This window comes from Eurosta solidaginis, chromosome 4 (genome assembly GCF_040869045.1).
Source record: "Eurosta solidaginis isolate ZX-2024a chromosome 4, ASM4086904v1, whole genome shotgun sequence".
In the NCBI taxonomy this organism is placed as follows: domain Eukaryota; kingdom Metazoa; phylum Arthropoda; class Insecta; order Diptera; family Tephritidae; genus Eurosta; species Eurosta solidaginis.
In genome coordinates, this window is record NC_090322.1 from 76,099,188 (window position 1) to 76,123,192 (window position 24,005).

The window sequence follows — 24,005 nt, forward strand, 5'->3', positions numbered from 1 at the left end:
TTTAACTGTGGAAGATACAGATAACATACACAAGTTAATTAAGTCTCCCTCTGCTAATAATTTTGGGTCACTGACTCTCACTGAGGCAGACATAATTGAGGGGATTATAAAACTTAAAAATTCCTCCAGAACTGATGTTGATAATCTTTCAGTTATTCTATTGAAAAATTGTCCTTCTCTAGTACGACCCTTAATGATTATATTCAATAAATCATTGGAATCGGGTATTTTTATTGATGACTGGAAACAAGCATCCGTCACTCCCATTTTTAAGTCTGGCAACAAAAGTAACTGTTCTAATTACAGGCCTATTTCCAAATTGTCTACAACTTCGAAGCTATTTGAATGTGTTGTCAATGACAAGCTTTACTTTAGCATTAAACACCTGATTTGCGCCAATCAACATGGTTTTGTCCCGGCCAGATCCACATTAACGAACCTCGCTGTCTTTTCTGAGGATTGCTACGCGGCATTTAGGCGGGGTTTTCAGGTTGATACAATATACCTTGACTTCTCCAAAGCATTCGATAAAATTTCTCATAAAATTTTAATTGCGAAATTAGCTTGTTATGGGTTCCACTCTACGTTCCTACAGTGGATTAAATCTTACCTGCACAACAGAAGTAATGTTGTAAATATTGACGGTGTTTATTCGAAACCATTTTGGGCCACCTCTGGAGTGCCCCAGGGCAGTATTCTGGGCCCTTTACTATTTATCTTGTTCATTAATGACATTAGCTCTTGCTTCTCATCTACCAAATTTCTGCTTTATGCTGATGATCTCAAGATCTATTCTGAGATCAGTTGTTATAATGATGTCGTTGTTCTTCAATCTGAGATTAATAAGCTTTATATCTGGTGTGTTAAGAACCGTCTTTTCCTTAATATAAGTAAGTGCCACACTGTGACGTATGGTAAAATGCTGAGGCCACTTCATACCTCCTATCATATTGCAGAAACCTTTCTTCGAACGAATCTTGAAGTTAAAGACTTGGGGGTATACTTCGACTCAAAGTTTAATTTTAACACTCACGTCAGCTTCACAATTTCTAAGGCGCTTTCAATGCTTGCTTTTGTCAGACGCCATTCCGCAAACTTCTCTGACCCCTACACACTCAAAGTTTTATATACGTCCTTTGTGCGGTCCAAACTTGAGTATGCGGCTTTCATTTGGCGGCCCTACCACACAGTTCACATCAACCGCCTGGAGCGGGTTCAAAAAATCTTTATGCGCTTCGCGCTTATTTCATTACGTTTCTCTGAACCGATCCCGTCTTATGAGTCTCGATGCCAACTAATATCCTTATTATCCCTTAACAATCGCAGAATTCTTTTGGCCTCGTTGTTCATTTTCGATCTTTTCACGGGCAAAATTGACTGCGCGCTGCTTCTTGAAAGACTATGCTTAAATACTCCCTGTAGAAACCTCCGCCACTTTGAAATCTTTTTCATAGGGCTGAGTAGAACTGTTTATAACTCAAAAGCGCCTATTAACAGAGCCCTATCAGAAATTAATTGCTTCTCTAGTGTTTTGGATATTGATTTCTCCGACTCAAAATACGCTTTTCAACTTAAACTAAAAAATTACTTAATCTGTAATAATATAAATTCTTCTTGTTAATGTTCTGCATTGCTTAATATAAGCTGGTCTCTGTAATTTAGTCATAAGTGTCTGTACTAAACATTTGTTACTAGACTAAATAAATAAATAAATAAATAAATAAATAAATAAATAAAAGTTACGTGGACGTCGGGTTTTGGGATCAAGCCCAGAACAACCTGTCCGATGCAACCATCCCTTGTACGAGACACACTGAACAGAGTATGACCGTCCGGCGTTGGTTCCACATTACAATTGAAGAGATGGTTGGTGTCATGTGGGGACACATTGCAAGCGGGACATACATTTTGTATGTCGGGGTTGATTCTGGATAGGTAAGAGTTTAACCTGTTACAGTATCCAGAACGAAGTTGAGCAAGAGTGACACGCGTTTCCCTGGGGAGTATGCGTTCCTCTTCCGCAAGTTTTGGATAATTTTCGTTAAGTACTGGATTCACCGGGCAATTCCCGGCATGAAGGTCCGACGCCTGTTTATGGAGTTCACCAAGGACCTGCTTGTGTTTTTTCACTTCACACGGCTGGGTTCTCAGGCGCCGCATTTCCTCAAAATGCTTACGGAGATGACTCCTTAAGCCCCTAGGCGGTGCTGGTTCATCAATCAGATGTCTGTTGGGATGCCCAGGCTTCTGGGTATTTATAATACACTTCCACCTTGCGCACTTGTGTGTATTGAGCTTAGTATGCAATTGAAAATATTTGGATTTTTCAAATGCATAGTAGGCGAGGTGAAAAAATAATTTGTTGGAGTTTGGGAATTTGAATTTGATGTGATCGAATGTAAAGAATCGTGTTCATCTGATATGCAAATTAATAACTAAATTTTTAAAAATATATTTTAATTATTAAATAAAATATTAATATAAATAGTTACAAAATATACGTGTATGTGTGTGTTATTTAATTAAAGCGTATGCGTGTGTATTGGTGCATAAATGCACGTAAGAAGACATTCCTGTTATGGAGTCTTTATATGGCGACCGTGGGCCGGAGCCCTACAATAAGAAAAGTTATGAAGTTTGAAGAATTGCATTGAAAATGAATTAATGCAAATTATATGTGTATATGTGTTGTGACGTAATAAAAAAAAGACAAAAAAAAAAAAAAATTAAAAAAAAAAGTTTTATACTATCGAAATACAAAATTAAATTTAGATCTTACAAAAAAATCTATGAAAATAAAGATTTTACAAAAGAAATAAGTTAATAAGAGCTAATATATGAACTAATATCCACGTTTCAGAAAACTTAAATATATATATATATTCGTATATAAAAAAAATATTATCTTTGAGCTGTAACAATAATCTGTGAATACTGTTTACAGTAGAACAAAACGAAAAGCGGAACGAAGAGAAATACTAATATTAACATATTAAGTGAACGAAAGAGGAACATAGAGAAATACTAATATTAATATATTAAGTGAACGAAAAGCGGAACTGAGAGAAATACTAATATTTACAATGGTATAAAAAGGAAAGGAACTAAATGCGAACGGAAATGTCAAAGAAACATAAAAATATTCAGTAAACAGTCGTGAGCGAAACAAAACGAAATCGGAAAGTGAAAATTAGTGGAAGAATTTTGGAAAAAGGAAGCTACTGAAATCAATAATGTCCCTCAACTAAACTGCAACAGGGTAGTCAACTATTGAATGGAACAAGTCAGCACTGAATATTAGCAATAATGAAACAATATATTACGAGCGGAAATCATACACTAATACAACAACAACAGCGGAACTAATAATGATTGCAGAATTGGGTATGGCGCACAGTGTACGAAACATGTAGTTTAGCAAATATAAAATAAATTTTTTTTCTTGAACTAAAATTTTCTTAATTTATATTATTTACACTTTTGCACATTTATTATAGTACCACCACACACATGTACTCATTACATATTTACATACAAACTATTACTAATATAATTTATCTAAATATTTAACAATAAAAAAAATAAAAAAAAAGAAATAAAATTTAAATAATAATAATTAACATTTTACTAAACTTTATTTTAAATATATTAAAATATATTAACATATGTATGTACAAGTGTACGTGTTAATGACAGTGGGCTGGTGTTGATGAAAATTTTAAAATATTTCTTTTTGTTTTTGAAGACAAAATTAAAACAAAATAATTGAAATAAATAATTGAATTCAAATTATTTAATTTTTCTTTTTGAAAATTTACTTTTGCCTTACTGTCCTATATTCACATGTGGTAAAATTTACTTTAATTTAATACAAGCTTTTTATATAAGGCAGTGTGTGCGTAAAATGAATATGTTACTTTTGAAATAAAGCGATACAATTTTCAAAGATGTGGCTTGAAAGCGATGCGTCAGTAATATAAAAAAATTTATTTATATATATATAGTATTAAAATTTGAATGTCTCCGAAACAATGTTTTTTTTTTTTTCCCCAAATTTTGTAAGCTCAGCGGAAATTTCATTTTGTTACGATAAATTACACGGTAATTCTTTTACTATTACATATTCAATATTCAATTTAGTTTGCTTTTGTTTTGTTTTTCTTTTACTTGTGCGATTCTAATAGTCCACATACATTTTCAAATGCTAGAATAGAATTTAGTGCAGATAGAGATTCTTTATTTGAAGACTTTTTAGGGTTTGATAACACAAATCATTCTACGCAAACTTCATCTTCTAGTTCGATTTCTAATTTTGACCTAACTTCAAATTCTAATTCTTATTTTACTTCTGATACTATTTCAAATTTTAACGATTTAAACATGGCTACTCTTGAGCAAAAGAGGTCATTCATTAGTACTTGTGCCTCGATTATTAGAGAAAACTATAGTGGTGATCCGTTATCACTTGCCTCGTTTATAGATAAAATTGATTTAATAGAAGATTTAACTGATGTATCTTTAACTACTACATTTATATCATTTTTAAAGTCGAAACTCGAAGGCAAAGCTCGCGAAGCTCTACCAACGCAAATAGATTCTATTAGTCAGATTAAAGATGCTTTACGTAGCAGAATTAGGCCAGATAACTCGAAGGTTGTTGCGGGTAAAATTGCGGCCTTAAGGGTAAACAATAATAATTTTACTGATTTTTCAAAACAAGTAGAAGATCTTTCTGATTCGCTAGAACGCTCTTTGATCATCGAAGGTATGACACAGGCAAAAGCTCATGAGATGGCGGTTGAGCAAACTGTTACTATTTGTAGGTTGAACAGTCGTTCAGATATGGTGAAGTCTATCCTTGCATCAACAACTTTTAAGGATTCAAAGGATGTTGTTGCTAAAATGATTATTGAGCGTGAACAGGAGGTAAAAGAGCGGCAGGTGTTAGCGTATCGCTCACGTCCGATAAGATCTAATAGTTTTCGCGGGAATTTTAGAGGTAATAATAATTTCGGATACAATAACAATTTTAGATTCAATGGTAATGCAACTAGACCTAACAATAATTTACATTTTCGAAATACTAATTACAATGGAGGTAACAATAGGTATAATAATTACAACAACAATTACAATAGAAATAACAATCGGTCTGTAAATAACAGCAATTCAAATAATCAACGTTTAAATAACAGGAATTCAGTCAATGTTCGTTCTTTAAATGCCGAAGCCCTTCAGGAGCGAACACTGAGGGAGCAGGTGCTATTGGGTTAAATTCTTTTAAATCAATATATTGTCTAAATTTAAATTATTCTGACTTCATCGAAGTCAACTGTAGTGATTCTTATAAAATATGTTATTTTCTTGTAGATTCTCAGGCAGATATTTCACTTATAAAAATTTCTAGTTTAGCAAGTGACGTAATAGTAGATAACAGTATTGTAATAAATATAACAGGTGTAACAACAGACACAGTAACAACTTTAGGCACAGTTAGTACGAACATAGTAGTTTCAAATATATTATTTCCTCTGACTATTCATGTTGTTGATGACAACTTTAATATTCCTTCGGATGGTATAATAGGAAAAGACTTTTTAAAAGCAAACAAATGTATAATCAATTATTCGAATGATACAATAACGATAGGACTAGGGAGAGAAAGAGTTAATATTTCAATTTTGCATAGCACTTCAACAGATACTCTTGTAATTCCACCAAGATGTGAAGTTTTTCGTGTTTTTAGTTTGAATAAATCGGAAAATCCAGTTTTTGTCGATTCTCATGAACTTTGTAGTGGTGTTTTTACCGCAAAATGTGTCATTGATACGGAACATCCTATTTTAAAAATTATTAATACTACTGATGAAGTGAAGTATGTTAAAAACTTCAATATTCAAACTGAGGACATAGAAAATTTTGATATCTATCGCATAAATGAAACATCTGTTGATTCAAAACGCATAGAAGAGCTTAAGTCAGTTTTAGTAAAACAAATAGCTTCGTATGCAAAAGATAAATTACTTGACTTATGTTTGAAATATTCAGATATTCTTGCTCTAAAAACAGACTTAATGACGATTAATAATTTTTACGAACAAAAATTAAGACTAACGGACAAGACACCGGTGTACATAAAAAATTATAGATTGCCATATTCACAGCGTGCTGAAATAAATAAACAGGTTGATAATTTGTTAAAAAATGATTTAATTGAAGGAAGTTGTTCAAATTATAACAGCCCATTGATTTTAGTACCGAAAAACGACCCAACTGGACAAAAAGCATATCGAATGTGTGTAGACTTTAGAGCAGTCAATAAAAAACTTGTTGCAGATAAATTTCCTTTGGCACGTGTTGATGATATTTTGGATAACCTTGGTCGAGCTAAATATTTTTCGACTTTGGATCTTTTTTCGGGTTTCCATCAAATTCCATTACATAAAGATTCGAGAGATATAACATCATTTAGTACAGATCGTGGATCTTTTCGTTGGAAAGTTTTACCATTTGGACTAAATGTTGCTCCTAACTCATTTTCAAGAATGATGTCAATAGCATTTTCCGGTATTGCACCTAATCAAGCCTTTATGTATATAGACGATATTATAGTCATTGGATGTAGTGAGACCCATCATTTAAAAAATTTGGAGAAAGTTTTTGAGACATGCAGAAAGTTTAATTTGCGGCTTAATCCTAATAAATGTAATTTTCTTAGATCTGAGGTAACATTTTTGGGGCATAAATGTTCAGCAAAGGGTTTGTTACCTGATGATTCAAAAATAGAGGCAATTAAAAAGTATCCTAAGCCGCGTGACAAAGACGCAGTTAGAAGATTTGTTGCATTTGCAAACTATTATAGGAGATTTATACCTAATTTTGCTTGTTTAGCGGCACCTTTGAATCGTTTGAGTCGGAAAAATGTTGAATTTAATTGGGATACCTCGTGCGAGCTGGCATTTGAGAAACTAAGAAAAAGTTTAATGTCTCCAAAACTTTTGCAATATCCAGATTTCACTAAAGAATTTCTAATAACAGTTGATGCTTCGAAAATTGGGTGTGGTGCGATATTGAGTCAAGATCATAATGGTAACGATTTACCAATTTGTTTCGCTTCAAAAGCATTTAGCAAGTCTGAACAAAATAAAGCAATTATCGAATTAGAACTTTTGGCAATATATTTTGCAGTTAAGCATTTTCGGCCATACGTTTATGGTACACACTTTATAGTGAGATCAGATCATCGGCCGTTAGTTTATTTATTTAATATGAAAGATCCTACGTCAAAACTGTCTAGAATACGTTTAGAGTTATCTGAGTATAATTTTACTATAGAGTATATAAAAGGTAAAGCGAATGTAGGTGCAGATGCTCTTTCTCGTATAACTATAGATGAGTTAAAAAATTCGACTAAACATATATTGGCAGTACAAACAAGGTCAATGACAAAGCAAAAAGAGGAAATACAGATACAAAACGATAACCGACAAATACAGACAGAAACATTACAAGTTTACGACAAATTTGCTTATAATTTTTCAAATAAAATCCCGAGAATAAAGTCGAATATAAATTATGATAAGAATGGTGATATTAGTAATATAGAAATATGTGCGCACTTAAAACATAAAAGGCTCGAGCTACTTAATTTTGAGATTGTTAACAAAATAGTGAATTTAGATGAGCTACTTTTGAGGCTGGAACATAATGCCGGCAATCACAATATTAAGAATATTGAATGGCAGAAAGATGATAATATTTTTCATCATTTTACTATTGCAAATTTTAAAGAAACCGGGAATAAAATTTTAAAACATTTAAAAATTATATTGACAGAGCCAGTAGAGACGGTAACTGATGAAGACACGAAATTAAAACTTATGACAGTTTATCATAATGATCCAATATCAGGTGGTCATTGTGGATATAAGAAGTTATACGCGAAAATACGTACAAAATATTTTTGGAAAAATATGACGCGCGATATTGCTAAATTTGTGAAAAATTGTGAAAAATGCCTGTTAAACAAAGTTAAGCCCAAAACAAAAGAAAATATGGTGCTTACACCAACACCTTGCAAGCCTTTTGATATAGTAGTTATAGACACGATAGGACCTTTGCCTGAGTCGAATAATGGGAATAAGTTCGCAGTTACCATTATGTGCGATTTGAGCAAATATTTAGTTACAATAGCTATTCCAGATAAGAGTGCAAAAACAGTTGCATCTGCAATTTTTGAAAGTTTTATTTTAATTTATGGAATAATGAAATCTATTAAATCAGATTTAGGTACAGAATTTAAAAATGAAATTTTTGCGGAATTGACTAAACTTTTGAAAATTGAGCATAATTTTTCAACACCTTATCATCATGAAACTGTTGGTACTATTGAAAGGAATCATCGTGTATTTAACGAATATTTAAGAGCTTACCTTGACGATTCATTTCCCGAATGGGACGTTTATTTAAAATATTTTACATTTTTGCATAATACAACAACAAGTACTGTTTTTGATAATCTATTTACACCTTTTGAATTAGTATTTGGTAGAAAAGTTACTTTGCCAAATGAGTTAAAGAAGGAAAATATAGATCCAATTTATAATGTTGAAAATTATGCAAAAGAGGTAAAATATCGTATACAAAAGTCACATCTACTTGCAAAAGAATTAATTAATAAACATAAAATTAGAAATAAAAATGTTTACGATAAAACAACAAAACCTTTGACTATTAATATAAATGATCGAGTTCTAATAAAAAAAGAACCTAGAGATAAACATGCAAACATATATCAGGGCCCCTACACTATAACAAAAATTGATGGAGTTAATGTAACAATTTTTGATAACAAAATTAAAAAGGAAAAATTAGTACATAAAAATAGAATACATAAGATAAAATAAATATTCTTATATTTTAGTTTTAGCATAGACTAAAATTTAGTTGTTGGATTAATAAAAATTAAAAAACTCAAAAAAAAAAAAAATAAATAAATTGTTTACTAATACAAATTGAATTTAATATTTGAATTATTAACATAATGTTTAGAATATAAGTTAGTAATTATTTGTAAATTACTTATTGTAGTATTAACCTAATATAGTATTAACATAGTAGTAATAATAATAATTAATAAATAAGTTAGTCTGTTTTTTTTTTTTTTTTTTTTTTTTTTTGTTTTAATACAAATTGTTCTGAATGATCGAATTTTAGGAAGGGAAGGTACCTCTAAATAATGCATATTCGTTCATTCAAAACAATTAATCTTGCAGCTGAATAAGCAAGAAGGACGTGACAAAACTGATCATTTTGTCACATCCTTCTTTTCGAAAGGAGGGTGATATAATACACTTCCACCTTGCGCACTTGTGTGTATTGAGCTTAGTATGCAATTGAAAATATTTGGATTTTTCAAATGCATAGTAGGCGAGGTGAAAAAATAATTTGTTGGAGTTTGGGAATTTGAATTTGATGTGATCGAATGTAAAGAATCGTGTTCATCAGATATGCAAATTAATAACTAAATTTTTAAAAATATATTTTAATTATTAAATAAAATATTAATATAAATAGTTACAAAATATACGTGTATGTGTGTGTTATTTAATTAAAGCGTATGCGTGTGTATTGGTGCATAAATGCACGTAAGAAGACATTCCTGTTATGGAGTCTTTATATATTCAACAGGAACTGTTTGGTCAGCATCTCATTTCTCTCCCTGATGGGGAGTATTCTCGCCTCATTATGCAGATGGTGTTCTGGGGACATAAGAAGACAGCCCACGGCGATTCTGAGAGCAGTATTTTGGCAGGCCTGTAGTTTCTTCCAGTGGGTGATTTTTAGGCTTGGCGACCATATGGGTGACGCGTAGCACGTAATCGGCTAGCTAATTGCTTTGTATGTAGTCATGAGCGTTTCTTTATCTTTTCCCCAAGTGCTGCCAGCGAGGGCAGGATTGAGGATTTTATTACGGCTCTGAATTCTCGGAACAATTGCGGCTGCGTGCTCACCAAAATGTAGATCCTGATCAAACGTCACACCCAAGATTTTGGGATGTAGGACAGTCGGTAGCGTAGTGCCATCGACGTGGATGTTCAAAATGGGCGACATTTGTTGTAAATAAGGTCGCGGAAGATTTAGTCGGTGATAATGCCAGCTTTCGCGAGGCGAAAAAACTGGAGATATCAGTAGCCGTTTATTTTATTGCATAGCGCATCGATCTTTGGGCCTGGGCCTGTGGCCATTATTGTGCAGTCATCGGCGTAGGAAACGATTGTGACTCCTTCCGGTGGTGAAGGTAGCTTAGATATGTAGAAATTAAACAAAAGTTGGGATAGGACACCACCCTGTGGCACCCCTTGTTTAATTCTCCTTGGTTTTGATGTTTCGTTTCTAAATTGCACCGATGCCTGCCGACCACCCAGATAATTCGCGGTCCACCTTTTAAGACATGGGGGAAGGGTAGACCCTTCCAGGTCCTGCAGTAACGAGCCATGGTTGACCGTATCAAAAGCTTTTGATAGGTCTAGCGCTACGAGTACTGTTCTATGGTGGGGGTATTGATTTAAACCGCAATTTATCTGGGTGCTAATGGCATTTAGCGCGGTGGTAGTGCTATGGAGTTTTCTGAAGCCATGCTGATGAGGGGCTAGCTGCAAATTTGCTTGGAAATAAGGGAGCAAAATGGCTTCAAGCGTCTTTGCCACTGGCGATAGGAGAGATATCGGACGATACGACTCACCTATGTTAGCTGGTTTCCCAAGCTTTAGTAGCGGGACCACCTTGGCCATTTTCCATTTCTCAGGTATGACAAAGGTGGAAGGAGACAGATTGAAGACATGCGCTAAATATTTGAAACCCTCTTTCCCCAGGCTTTTAAGCATCGGTATGGCTATGCCGTCTGGGCCCACTGCTTTGAATGGTTTAGCACGACCAATGGCGTCCTCAACCTCTTTAGCGGTGATGGTGATTGGTGACGCGCTGAATTTGTGTTTATGTGCGTGTCTATTGGCTCTCCGTCTATCTTTGTCGACCGTAGGATGCATTATATATTGTCGGCAGAAAGCGCTCGCGCATTTTTTCGCGTCCGACAGCACTTTGTCGCCGGAGGCGATGGAAACTTTGTCTTTGTGCTTAGTCGGATTCGATAGGGACTTTACGGTGGACCAAAGTTTACCCACACCGGTAGAGAGGTTACAACCTCTTAGGTGCTCCTCCCATTTCGCCCGCTTGTGTTCATCCACAAGCAATCTGATGCGTTGGTTTATATCCCTTATTTGGGGGTCGCCTGGATCAAGCTGTCTTATAAGGTCACGTTCTCTCGCTAAGTTTGCGGCCTCCGCCGGGAAGTGGGGCCGGATTTCGGGAATTCTCCCGGCGGAATGAAATGTGCCGAGGCGGATTTAATGACCTTACGGAAGGCACGCTCCCCTTGGCGGGCATCAGTCGGGATAGGGAGGGCAGCTAGGCGGCTGTCTGTAAAGGATTTATATTCTTCCCACTTTCCTTTTTTGAAGTTTATGAAAGTGCGTTTTTCAGTGACGATGAAGTCGGCGGTACGCTCAAGCGAAATAAGTATGGGCAGGTGGTCGGATGCCAATGTTACCATCGGCTGCCAGTTGACGCAGTTTACGAGTTCTGCGCTCACGATTGAGATATCTGGCGATCTGTGACAGCTTCCTACCATACGTGTGGGGGCGTCTCCGTTTATTGTGCAGAACGTCGTTTCTTCTATTTGATCCGCCAACATCTCACCCCTACTGTCCGCCCGCAAGTTTGAATGCCATAGATCATGATGGGCATTGAAATCGCCTAAGATAATGCGATTGTTGCCAGTGAGTAAGGCCCTGATATTAGGGCGGTATCCACTGGGGCAACAGGTGGCAGGAGGGATGTAGATGTTGATGATTTCTAGGTTTGCATCGCCTGACCGGACAGATAGGCCGTGACGTTCTAAGACATTGTCCCTGTGGTCGATGCCAGGATCAAATATATAATATTGCACAGAGTGGTGTATGATAAACGCGAGCCCGCCTCCATTTCCGCTCTCGCGGTCTTTCCTGTGGACGTTATACCCAGAGCAGGTCTGCAATGCAGATCTTGCTGTGAGTTTAGTCTCTTGAATCGCAACAATGCGGATGTTGTGCCGCTTCATGAAATCGACTATCTCCGTAATCTTCCCAGTTAGTCCATTACAGTTTAACTGCAGAATTCTGAAATGCATAAGGGGAGACGTCGCCACTCTGGGGGTAAGTGACGGGTGACTACGCCTGGGTTGGGGAAGGCCAGGACGCAATTGCTGTTGTGGCCCTAGGGCTGGGCGTCCTTGGGCAAGCATTGGGGTACCCGGATGATTTGGGTTTGCGACTTGGCAACATGGCGCGATGAAACCCGTCGGGGGGTTGCCGTCGCGGAGACCAGAACATCTAGGAAAGTGGCACCACCCAAGGCAAGAGCTGCATTGGGCGGATGTCGCAAACATATATACTCTGTGCTGGCAAACGGTGCAAACGGAGGTAGGGACTAAGAGTCTGTTTCCCTGACCTACACGATTGCTGCCGGAAAAGAGGGGGGGGGGGGGGGGAGAAGACGGGGCAGGGGCTGTTGCTCAGCATTGCTTCCGACTCTACTACGAAGATTGTAGTTATGAGTGGTAGCAGCTGTTTGAGTTGTTGGCGCCGTGGGGCGCGAGCAGCAGCGGGTACTTGTTGTGGCTTGCTGAGCAGCGGGGCTGCTGGAAGGTAGTGGGGGGCGCTTAGACGTAGACTACGGGACGCCCTTGGGCGTGAACAGCAAGGAGCCACAAAATATTTATAAAAGTTACGTGGACGTCGGGTTTTGGGATCAAGCCCAGAAGAACCTGTCCGATGCAACCATCCCTTGCACGAGACACACTGAACAGAGTATGACCGTCCTAAAAAGATTCTTTTCCGGCAGATGCAGCAAAACCATTTCTCAGGACCGGGGTCAGGAGACGGACCCGGATTGGATTAGATACCTTCCCGGAGTAAGAGAATATGGAGCAGTCCTGCTGCAAGGAGCTGCTGGGAGGATGACAATCTGTGGGAGGGACGAAACAAATTAGATGGGGTCACACTGAAATGACAGTCCTTGGTCGGGAAAAATCCCGAGTCGCTCCGGTACATAGAACCGACTGCCTTGGGAAGCGACCTAAGGGTCGTCATTAATTCTAGTCTGTCCTGTGTAGATCATGTCTAAAAATAATCCAGCGTCGTATCCGTGCATGGGTGAAAATGCCGCCCCTGGACAAGGCGATAAAATTGCTCCCAAACAATCTCGCTCCGGAACTGCCTCGACGGTTCCGAGAAGGTCTTCACGGGCAACATCTAAACCACTTCGGTTCTCCGCAAGCGTAGTGCCACTAAACCCCTAGAGGGAAAGTCGACAATATGAGAAACCGAAATGCCAAGCCCCCAGAGGGTACGACCGGCTCGTTAAACAGAGAACAGACGACCCGTCCCAATAGGCCCATCGTGAGCAACATGATAACACAGACCCGGGGCATCGCCCAAACTCCTCCGCGAGGACACGGGCGGAACCTGGGAATTCAAACTGCGCTTTCCCAGCGAGGCCAATAGAAACAAAGAAATCCCTTCGTCATAGCTCACCGCGAGCGGCATGTCCTTCCCACAAATTGGCATCCCTCCAGCAGCACCTCGCAGCGGGACTGCTCCATACTCTCCTGCTCCGGGCAGGTATTGGACCCAATCCGGGTCCGTCTCTTGACCCCGGACCTCAGAAATGGTTTGCTGCGTTTGCCGGGAAAGAATCTTTTTAGAACGGTCGTACTGTTGTTGTTGTAGCAGAGCTTCTCCCCATCCAATAGGTGCGGCCGATCACAATTTGTCATCAATATCCTCTAACGGGAGTTCAAGGAAACTTTCTGGTTCAACAGGGGTGGACCATAAAGACAGGGGTGTTAGAGGCGTTGGTTCCAAATTACAATTAAAGAGATAGTTGGTGTTATGTGGGGACACATTGTAAGCGGGGCATACATTTGTAGCTTCTTCCAGTGGGTAATTTTTAGGCTTGGCGACCATATGGGTGACGCGTAGCACATAATCGGTTGGCTAATTGCTTTGTATGTAGTCATGAGCGTTTCTTTATCTTTTCCCCAAGTACTGTCAGAGAGGGATTTGAGGATTTTGTTACGGCTCTGAATTCTCGGGACAATTGCGGCTGCGTGCTCACCAAAATGTAGATCCTGATCAAACGTCACACCCAAGATTTTGAGATCCATCGACGTGGATGTTCAAAATGGTCGAAATTTGGGACGTCCATATTGTAAATAAGGTCGCGGAAGATTTAGTCGGGGATAATGCCAGGTTTCGCGAGGCGACAAAACTGGAGATCAGGGAGGTAGCCGTTTATTCTATTGCAAAGGTCATCGATCTGTGGGCCTGGGCCTGTGGCCATTATTGTGCAGTCATCGGCGTAGGAAACTATTGTGACTCCTTCCGGTGGTGAAGGTAGCTTAGATATGTAGAAATTAAACAAAAGTGGGGACAGGACACCACCCTGTGGCACCCCTTGTTTAATTCTTCTTGGTTTTGATGTTTCGTTTCTAAATTGCACCGATGCCTGCCGACCACCCAGATAATTTGCGGTCCGCCTTTTAAGACATGGGGGAAGGGTAGACCCTTCCAGGTCTTGCAGTAACGAGCCATGGTTGACCGTATCAAAAGCTTTTGATATGTCTAGCGCTACGAAAAAACTGGAGAAATCAGGGAGGTAGCCGTTTATTCTGTTGCAAAGCTCATCGATCTGTGGGCCCGGGCCTGTGGCCATCAGGCATGCTTAACGAACGAACCGATATCATTTCGTTACGATAGTTAACATTAATAAACGAAACAAAGTCATTTCGTTTCGTTTATTAACGTTAAGAACGTCAAATTAACGAAATGATTTTGTTTCGTTTTCTGCCATATCAAAACGAAATCAGATCGTTTATGTTGATTATTAATTTCAAACTATGCTGGCAAAGCTGATTGATGGCGGAGTCATTAAACGTGAAAGCATTAGCCAGGCTGATTGCAACTTTTCTCATGAATTTTGACAGTACGCACATTTCTCAGAGTATTTTTGACTTTACTACCAACGAATTACACAAACAAATTGCATGGAGTTTGTGTGTGCATGTCCGCTCGCTGTTACCACCTTACGGCTTCACCATGGCTATAGCATTGCCAGCACAATTCAAACACAAAGTATCACGTTTTTGTTAACGTTTTTAACGTTAACGAAAGCTTTTCGTTTCGGTTAAAAACGAGATACAATTTATCTTGATTTCTTTATCGATAATATTTCGAAGTGTTTCAACGGAAACGGTGGAAATTTTTTGATAAACGATTAGCTTAACGTTAAGGTGCATCCCTGGTGGTCATTATTGTGCAGTCATCGGCGTAAGACACGATAGTAACTCCTTCCGGTGGCGAAGGTAGTTTTGATATGTAAAGGTTAAACAAAAGTGGGGATAGGACAAAATGGTCGACATTTGGGACGTCCATGTTGTAAATAAGGTCGCGGAAGATTTAGTCGGTGATAATGCCAGGTTTCGCGAGGCGAAAAAACTGGAGAGATAAGGGAGGTAGCCGTTTATCTGTAGGCCTGGGTCTGTGGCCATTATTGTGCAGTCATCGTTGTAGGAAACGATTGTGACTCCTTCCGGTGGTGAAGATAGCTTAGATATGTAGAAATTAAATACAAGTGGGGACAGGACACTACCCTGTGGCACCCCTTGTTTAATTCTTCTTGGTTTTCATGTTTCGTTTCTAAATTGCACCGATGCCTGCCGACCACCCAGATAATTTGCGGTCCACCTTTTAAGACATGGGGGAAGGGTAGACCCTTCCTGGTCTTGCATTAACGAGCCATGGTTGACCGTATCAAAAGCTTTTGATAGGTCTAGCGGTACGAGTACTGTTCTATGGTGGGGTTTTTGATTTAAACCGCAATTTATCTGGGTGCTAATGGCATTTAGCGCGGTGGTAGTGCTATGGAGTTTTCTGAAGCCATGCTGATGACAGGCTTGGAAATAGGGGAGCAAATGGCTTCAAGAGTCTTTGCTACTGGCGATAGGAGAGATATCGGACGATACGACTCTACTATGTTAGCTGGTTTCCCAGGCTTTAGTAGCGAGACCACCTTGGCCATTTTCCATTTTTCGGGTATGACAAAGGTGGAAAGAGACAGGTTGAAGACATGCGCTAAATATTTGAAACCCTCTTTCCCTACTCCCCGAAGGCTTTGGTTAGCGTTATCGATGTGATGGTCCTTTTCCGGATACAGATCCGGTACGCTCCGGTAACACAGCACCATTAAGGTGCTAGCCCGACCATATCAGGAACGATTTATATGGCCACATTAAGCCTTCAGGCCATCCCTTCCTCCCCACCCCAAAGTTCCATGAGGAGCTTGGGGTCGCCAGAGCCTCGTCGGTTGGTGAAACAGGATTCGCCGCGGATAGGTGAGGTTGACAATTGGGTTTGGAGAAGGGTTGCGCTACACAGCCCCTTGAATCTGGTATTTTAGTCGCCTCTTACGACAGGCATACCTACCGCGGGTATATTCTGACCCCCTAACCCGCTGGGGAATGTCGGGGCGTCCTCAACCTCCTTAGCGGTGATGGTGATTGGTGACGCGCTGAATTTGTGTTTATGTGCGTGTCTGTTGGCCCTCCGTCTATCTTTGTCGACCGTAGAATGCATTATATATTTTATTTATTTATTTATTTATTTATTTATCAGTCTACAAATTAAACAATTATACAGGCCAAATATACCGACACTTAAATCTCAGATGTAATACATGATATAAACAACATAAGCAGTCATCAATTTTAAAGTAATATTTAAACAGTATTGAACCAAACGCTTGACAATTTCAATTAAAGACTTAGAAGTAAGCAAAAGATAAAATGTTGTAAATGTGTTAAAATGTACTCATGAAGGAGCTAGTAAATAATAATTTATGAAATTGACTATAAAGCAAATTAATAGTAGATAAAATATATACAGAATATAATTTATACAGAATTTCATTACATACATATAAAAATAATGATCACAACGAAATTTTGCAAACAGGTTTCAAGCAACTGGTACTTCAAATTTGAAACAGAGGGTTGAACAGTATATCACGGTTTAGCGTTCATTGCTTCATTTCGAATTACAAATTTAATGTAATTAAAAGGTATTTTTTAATACCAAGAAACGAGTCGCAGACGTCTAAATTTTTACAGTGTTTATTAAAATCACGACATAAACAGTGAAGTGGTTCGTGCATTTCATAATTCGACTTGCATGTAGCTACAAAAATTTATTGAAAATGTCTAGACGGCCTAATAGGTACGTTAAACTTAATTTCGCCAAGCAAAAATGGACTATTTATCGACCCTCTTATTAATTTAACAATAAATAAGACTCCAAGCATCTCCCTGCGGCTCTGCAATGTGGGCAGCTGTATTAGTTTTAACCGGCTGCAATAGGGGGGGACGATTTTTAGAAGGATCCCATGGTAAGTGTTTTAAAGCGAAAAGCAAAAATTGTTTCTGGACGGATTCCAGCTTGTCAGAATGAACCTGATAACGCGGATTCCAAATTATTGAAGCATATTCCAAAGTAGGTCTAACCAATGATGTAAAAAGAGTTTTTGTAACGTATGGGTCATTAAATTCTTTAGACCAACGTTTAACAAAAGCCAAAGTACCTTTAGCGCTATTCACGCAAGATTCAATATGAAGTTTAAAATCGAGTTTTGGGTCCATAGTAACGCCTAAATCAATAAACTTAGTGACTTGCTTGATTACAAAGTCGCCAATAACATAATCATGGGATTGGAAGGACTTCCTTGAAAAACACATGAACTTGCATTTAGGTAGGTTTAGTGACATGGCGTTTACATTACACCAGTCATCAAGACTATTCAGATCAGCCTGAAGACATGCCCTATCCACGGGTGAGCGGATAGGCATTACAAGTTTGACATCATCAGCGTACATCAACGGCTTGCAGCTCTTCAAAACACTAGGAAGGTCATTAATGAACAACAGGAACAAAACCGGACCAAGATGGCTGCCTTGAGGAACACCAGAAGTTACGTTTATGAACCGAAACCGATAATTATTAAATAAAACTGTTTGTTTTCTTTCCTTCACATAGAAACCCAAGATAGAAACAAAGGAGGAAATCCTAGCCGATCAAGTTTAAGTAAAAGTATAGAATGAGAAACTTTATCAAATGCCTTACTAAAATCAGTATAAATAACATCAACTTCACCATTAGTCTTAAAACTGTTGGATACAAAGGTTGTAAACTTGAGCAAGTTGGACACCGTTGATTTACCCTTGCAAAAGCCATGTTGTGAAAAGTCAATTAATGAAGATACTCTAAAAGCAATCTGTTTTGTGATAATCAATTCAAATAGCTTAGGAATAGTGTTGAGTTTGGCTATTCCTCTATAATTTATAACACACGTTCTGCTTCCATTTTTATGCAGTGGTATAGTGAATGATTCTTTCCACTTCTTGGGGAATACCCCTTGCTTCAGGGACGCAGTAAACAAACAGGCTAGAGGTCGATATAAGTATCGAGCACAAGATTTCAGCACTACCGACGGAATTTGATCCGGACCACTAGAGTAAGAAATTTTTAGATTTTCCAGATGAGTTAAAACATCATCAGTACATATATATGGGACTACCTGGGAATCCAGAGGAGACAATCTGAAAGGATAATTCGATGGCGGGTAATCATAGGTGTTTGAATAAGTAGATTCGAAGAAATCCGCAAACATGTAAGCAATTTCGAAGCTATCGTTGGAAATCTGATCATTTAGCTTCATTGTAGAAGGAAACCCTTTTATCTTCCTTTTTGAATTCACAAAGCTGTAAAACGACTTAGGATTGACAAAAATTTGGCTTTTAATCCTACTGATATAGTTCCTATAACAAATTCTGTTCAATGTGTTATATTTGTGACGTAAAATTGAGTAGGCGGCATAGTCAGTCATTGATCCAGAAAGTTTGTAGCGTTTGAATGAACGCGTCTTCTCATTTTTCAGGCGTTTCAATTCTTTAGTGCTCCAAGCCGATGATGATATAGCTGTGGTTTCGGACGTAGGTATGCATTTTTAAAATATTCCGTATAGTACATTATTAAAATGGGATATACTCTCATCAATATCCCCATCGTACTCAGGCCAATTTATTCTCGATACTTCGAGTATTACTTTAGATCAATTGGCTTTTCTAAACAGAAACCGGTGGGGGGTCTTTCGCATTACGTTGGAGGAACGCTCAGATAAATTATGAGATTCCATAAACATCGCGAGAGCAGGATGATACACATCTTTAGGCAGTGCAAGGGGATCGCAACGATTTACAAAACAATTTGAATCGTCTGAGAAAATTAAATCCAAGCATTTACCGAATTTATTCTGAATGTTGTTAATTTGAAAAAATCCAGCATCTGCAAACTCGTTTAGGAAATCATAGTCGATGTCGGCAGAAAGCGCTCGCGCATTTTTTCGCATCCGACAGCACTTTATCGCCAAAGGCGATGGAAACTTTGTCTTTGTGCTTAGACGGATTCGATAGGGACTTTGCGGTGGACCAAAGTTTACCCACACCGGTAGAGAGGTTACAACCTCTTAGGTGCTCCTCCCATTTCGGCCGCTTGTGTTCATCCACAAGCAATCTGATGCGTTGGTTTATATCCCTTATTTGGAGGTCGCCTGGATCAAGCTGTCTTATAAGGTCGCGTTCTCTCGCTAAGTTTGCGGCCTCCGCCGGGAAGTGGGGCCGTATTTCGGGAATTCTCCCGGCGGCAATGAAACGTGCCGAGGCGGATTCAATGACCTTGCGGAAGGCACGCTCCCCTTGGCGGGCATTAGTCGGGATAGGGAGTGCAGCAAAGAGGTTGTCTATAAAAGATTTATATTGGGCCCACTTTCCTTTTTTGAAGGTTATGAAAGTGCGGTTTTCTGTGACGATGAAGTCGGCAGTACGCTCCAGCGAAATAAGTATAGGCAGGTGGTCGGATGCCAATGTTACCATCGGCTGCCAGTTGACGCAGTTTACGAGTTCTGCGCTCACGATTGAGATATCTGGCAAACTGTTACAGCTTCCTACCATACGTGTGGGGGCGTCTCCGTTTATTGTGCAGAACGTCGTTTCTTCTATTTGATCTGCCAACATCTCACCCCTACTGTCCGCTCGCAAATTTGAATGCCATAGATCGTGATGGGCATTGAAATCGCCTAAGATATGTCATGGACCAATACACATGCTGGGGAGCTTGGAGCGGGCGTGCATGCTTGCATTTTCCAGGCTTAGCCAGTTCGGGAATGTCGGGGTTCTTGCTCTTTGCACCCTAGCTATGGTACATATACATAAAATTATAATCATGCACTGCAAACCAATTAGACGGATCGAAACCCATACAAGTGATCTAGCTCCGGATTAAATATGAGGTTGCGCACCTGTTCTCTAGTGTATTTACTCGATCGGACATATGACTGGAATATTTCACAGTATAATACGGACGGACTTGTGAGACAAAGAAAACGGCAGACAAAAAAAAAATGTAAACATAACCGGACTCTCTGGCGATCTTCCACCGATCGACAAATCTACATTAATACTGTGGGAGGAAATAATATATACGTAATCCATTATATGTATGTACCTATGTTAGCTAAGAGCAGAGGATAAGCTGGTGTTTTTCCTCCATATCTGCTCTCACTCCCTTCCCTTCCAATGTATTGAGAGTTAACGTGAAGTTCTCCCATACCCAACCAAGATAAACCACCCACTACATAACGCTTACAAGAGTATTAAAATTGCGTTACACTTTATTCATTATTCTCAAATATATAATACAAGGAGAGAGTTTATGTTCATTTCTTTGACATTTGCAATCATTTATGAATGATCAAAAATACATCTCCCTAGAGCAAAACAAAAGCAAAGGTATTACGAGTATTGCCTTTACAATCGAAAAAAAAAAAACAACTTTCGCAAAAAGCATTATCAATGAACAATTGCAGTAACAAGAAAAACTATAGTGAACCCAAAATAGGCATATATGTATGTATGAAACATTATGAATGAGCGAATTTAGCAAAGTACAACAACATCGCTAATAAGAAGATTCCTCTTTGCTACTAGACATTCATTTTTATAAACTTAATATTAAGATATGTAAATATGTATATATGTGTGTAGTTAAGCTAAATTAGAAGTATCAATGATAAATTTTTACTCACATTATTTTAAAGGGTGTTCCAACGATGTTTGCGCAAACAGCAGGAAGTGTTGTGGATACCGAAATGAAAATATGCCACCATCTTATAAACTAATTACTTAGAGTTGTTTTGCGAGCGTAAAAAAAATGTTATTCTTTTGATCAATTATTTTTTTGGTTTCTTTTCGTCTTTTTAATTTTAAAGAGATTTAAAACAAAAAACACAAAAAGCAGAAAATTAATTATAATGGCAAGTTTTAACTGAGTAAATACTATATATTCATACATATATACACATATGTGAATGCGTATAAGTTTATATATGAAAGTTCTTGATTTTTTTTCTTTCTTTTTTTTTTTTTTTTGATTTTTTTCTTCCTTTTTGTTTGTTACTTCATACCAATTATTGTTCTTATCAAAAGTTAATTAGGTTTGACCTAAGAGTTTACAATTTATTTTCTTTTCTTTTGTTCTTTTCTCCTTATACATATGTACATATTCATACAGGAAAAAAAATATATGTAGGTAAATGGAGATATGCAAAAACTATTGAACGAATCCCTAACCAACTTATGTTTAGGATTCCCCCTTTTTTCTTTCAAAGATTTTTAGAAACCAAACCACACTTTAGCTCGGAAAAAAAAGACGAAGTTTGGATGCGCTGACAAGTTGTGTTCACCGGCAGCTTATGGTTTCTCTCGAGTTATGTAAAGCCCACGTGTCACTCCAACAATCTTCCTGGCTGAATTTAGTTATTTTGGGCGTGCTCAGTGTTTCCCTTGGATGATTCTGAGTAGCCTTGGGAAGCGTTCTAATAGGAATGAGTACTAAATGAAATTGTTCGATCATTTAACCTAATTTATGTGGGCTTACCCGTAAATAACAATTTGTTCACTTTTCATGAAATAATGTAAATTATATTGAGGTCAGTGCCGCGTTATGGTCGCAAGAACGCGCAGTCCTCCAGCGGGTGCTTCAGGCACGTGGGCCAAATGTGCTCCACTCACCTTGGTACTCAGGGATTAAAGTTTTCTCTGTTCCGACGAAATTAAATTTTTTTCCGTCGAGCGAACACAATAGCGCACTATACCTGGAAGATCCCGATATACACACAACTGGATTCCGGTAAAATTCTTCGATTTCTCATTATTTAAAATTATTGTATATAGACAAAAGCATATATATATTCACTTTTTAATTTATTACCAAACATGTGGTTCACTACCGCTCTCAAAATGAAATGGCGGAGGAAATGATCGTGACAAATGAAAAAGGTCGATTTTGGTATTCAAGCCAGTGTTGTATAGCGAAAAAAATCAAATGATTAAGATACCTTACGACTGCTGTTCGTGGTGAGATTAATTTTAGGTACATAAACAAAATGATTGTACTAGATATGTTATCAAGGCAAGGTACTAAGTTAATCAATTTTTGCTGGGGTTTTTTTTTTTTGTTTTTTTTTTGTTTATAATGAGTTCTCCGTCAGCCATCACAACACAGGTTTTAAGACTATGTACCCACATCATTATTAAAAGCTGAAGAAAAAAAATTGCTACAAAAGCATTTTTAATTTCTTCGTCAGTTCGATGCTTGTATATCTTTCGCATGGAATTTACCTAGTAGGTTCCCTGACATATCTTCTAGGACATAGCATGACTTCCCAACTTTTTCACGAACTCGTGCTTTTAAAAATGTCTTCGCTAACTTGCCACTGAATTTCTTAGAAGCATCACTCTGGGTAAAATTTTTCCGATAAACTTCCTGACCTATCTCGAAAAATGTAGGCCGTGAACGCAAATTATATCTCCTCGAGTTCGTTTCATATGCTTTTTGGATGTTTTCGCGTACAAGATCTTTCATTATAGCCAATTTATCGTGTCTGTCGACTGCAGGTTCTATTTTCCCTTCGTCTACCATGCCAATATTTCGAAGCAACTTGCAGTGGTCTCCGTGAGTCACCATGTGTTGGCCGAATACAACAAAATAGGGTGTTTGACTTAACGTCTGAGGTACGGAGTTTCTAAGTGCACAGTTTATGCTACTTTGGTGTAAATCCCATTCACGCTGGTCATTCTTTATATATGCTCGAAGTGCAGCATTCACTGAACGATTTACTCATTCTGAACTGTTATTCTGCGGGGAATAAATTGCTGTGAATATATGTTTCACTCCACACCTGTTACGGAAACCTTTAAACTCTTTTGAGCGAAACTGACTACCGTTGTCACTAACTACGAATTCAGGAACCCCAAATGTATCAAACACTTGTTGCTTCAGGAAGCTAATTATCGGGGAGGTGGTAAACTTTTTTAGAGGGCACAAGAAAGTAAACTTCGACAAGTGGTCCAGCACAATCAATATGCCGATATGGCCGTTCTTAGATCTGGGAAACGGTCCAATGAGGTCCATATACAGTCTTTGAAAAATTCGTTCGGTTGGTATGAAAGTTCCCATCGGTGGTCTGATTATCTTGGTGGTGTGTTTAGTTGTTTTACAAATGTCACACCTTGATACATAATCTCTAACCTGACGATACTGGCCTGGCCAATAAAAGTATCTTCTGATTCTTTCAATGGTTTTCGCCACTCCACCATGAGCAGCTGTGTCAACATCGTGAGCATTCGATAGCACTTGAAGACGTAACCCTTATGGCACCACGAGTTTCCATGCCGAATCTTGTTGTTCAATGTCCCCACTATAAAATTCTGTACGATGGTATAAGTACTTGTCTAAAACCTT

General features: G+C 38.2%; 1 protein-coding gene across 1 annotated transcript in view; it reads right to left on the reverse strand.

Moving 5' to 3' along the window:
- The window catches only part of Tre1 (Trapped in endoderm 1), a 713,802-nt gene extending 690,333 nt beyond the window's left edge, over positions 1 to 23,469 (reverse strand). The window contains exon 1 of the mRNA XM_067782128.1: positions 21,289 to 23,469. The gene's annotated coding sequence lies outside the window, so the exon portion shown is untranslated. The remainder of the gene's footprint in view (positions 1 to 21,288) is intronic.
- Positions 23,470 to 24,005: the final 536 nt, after the last annotated feature.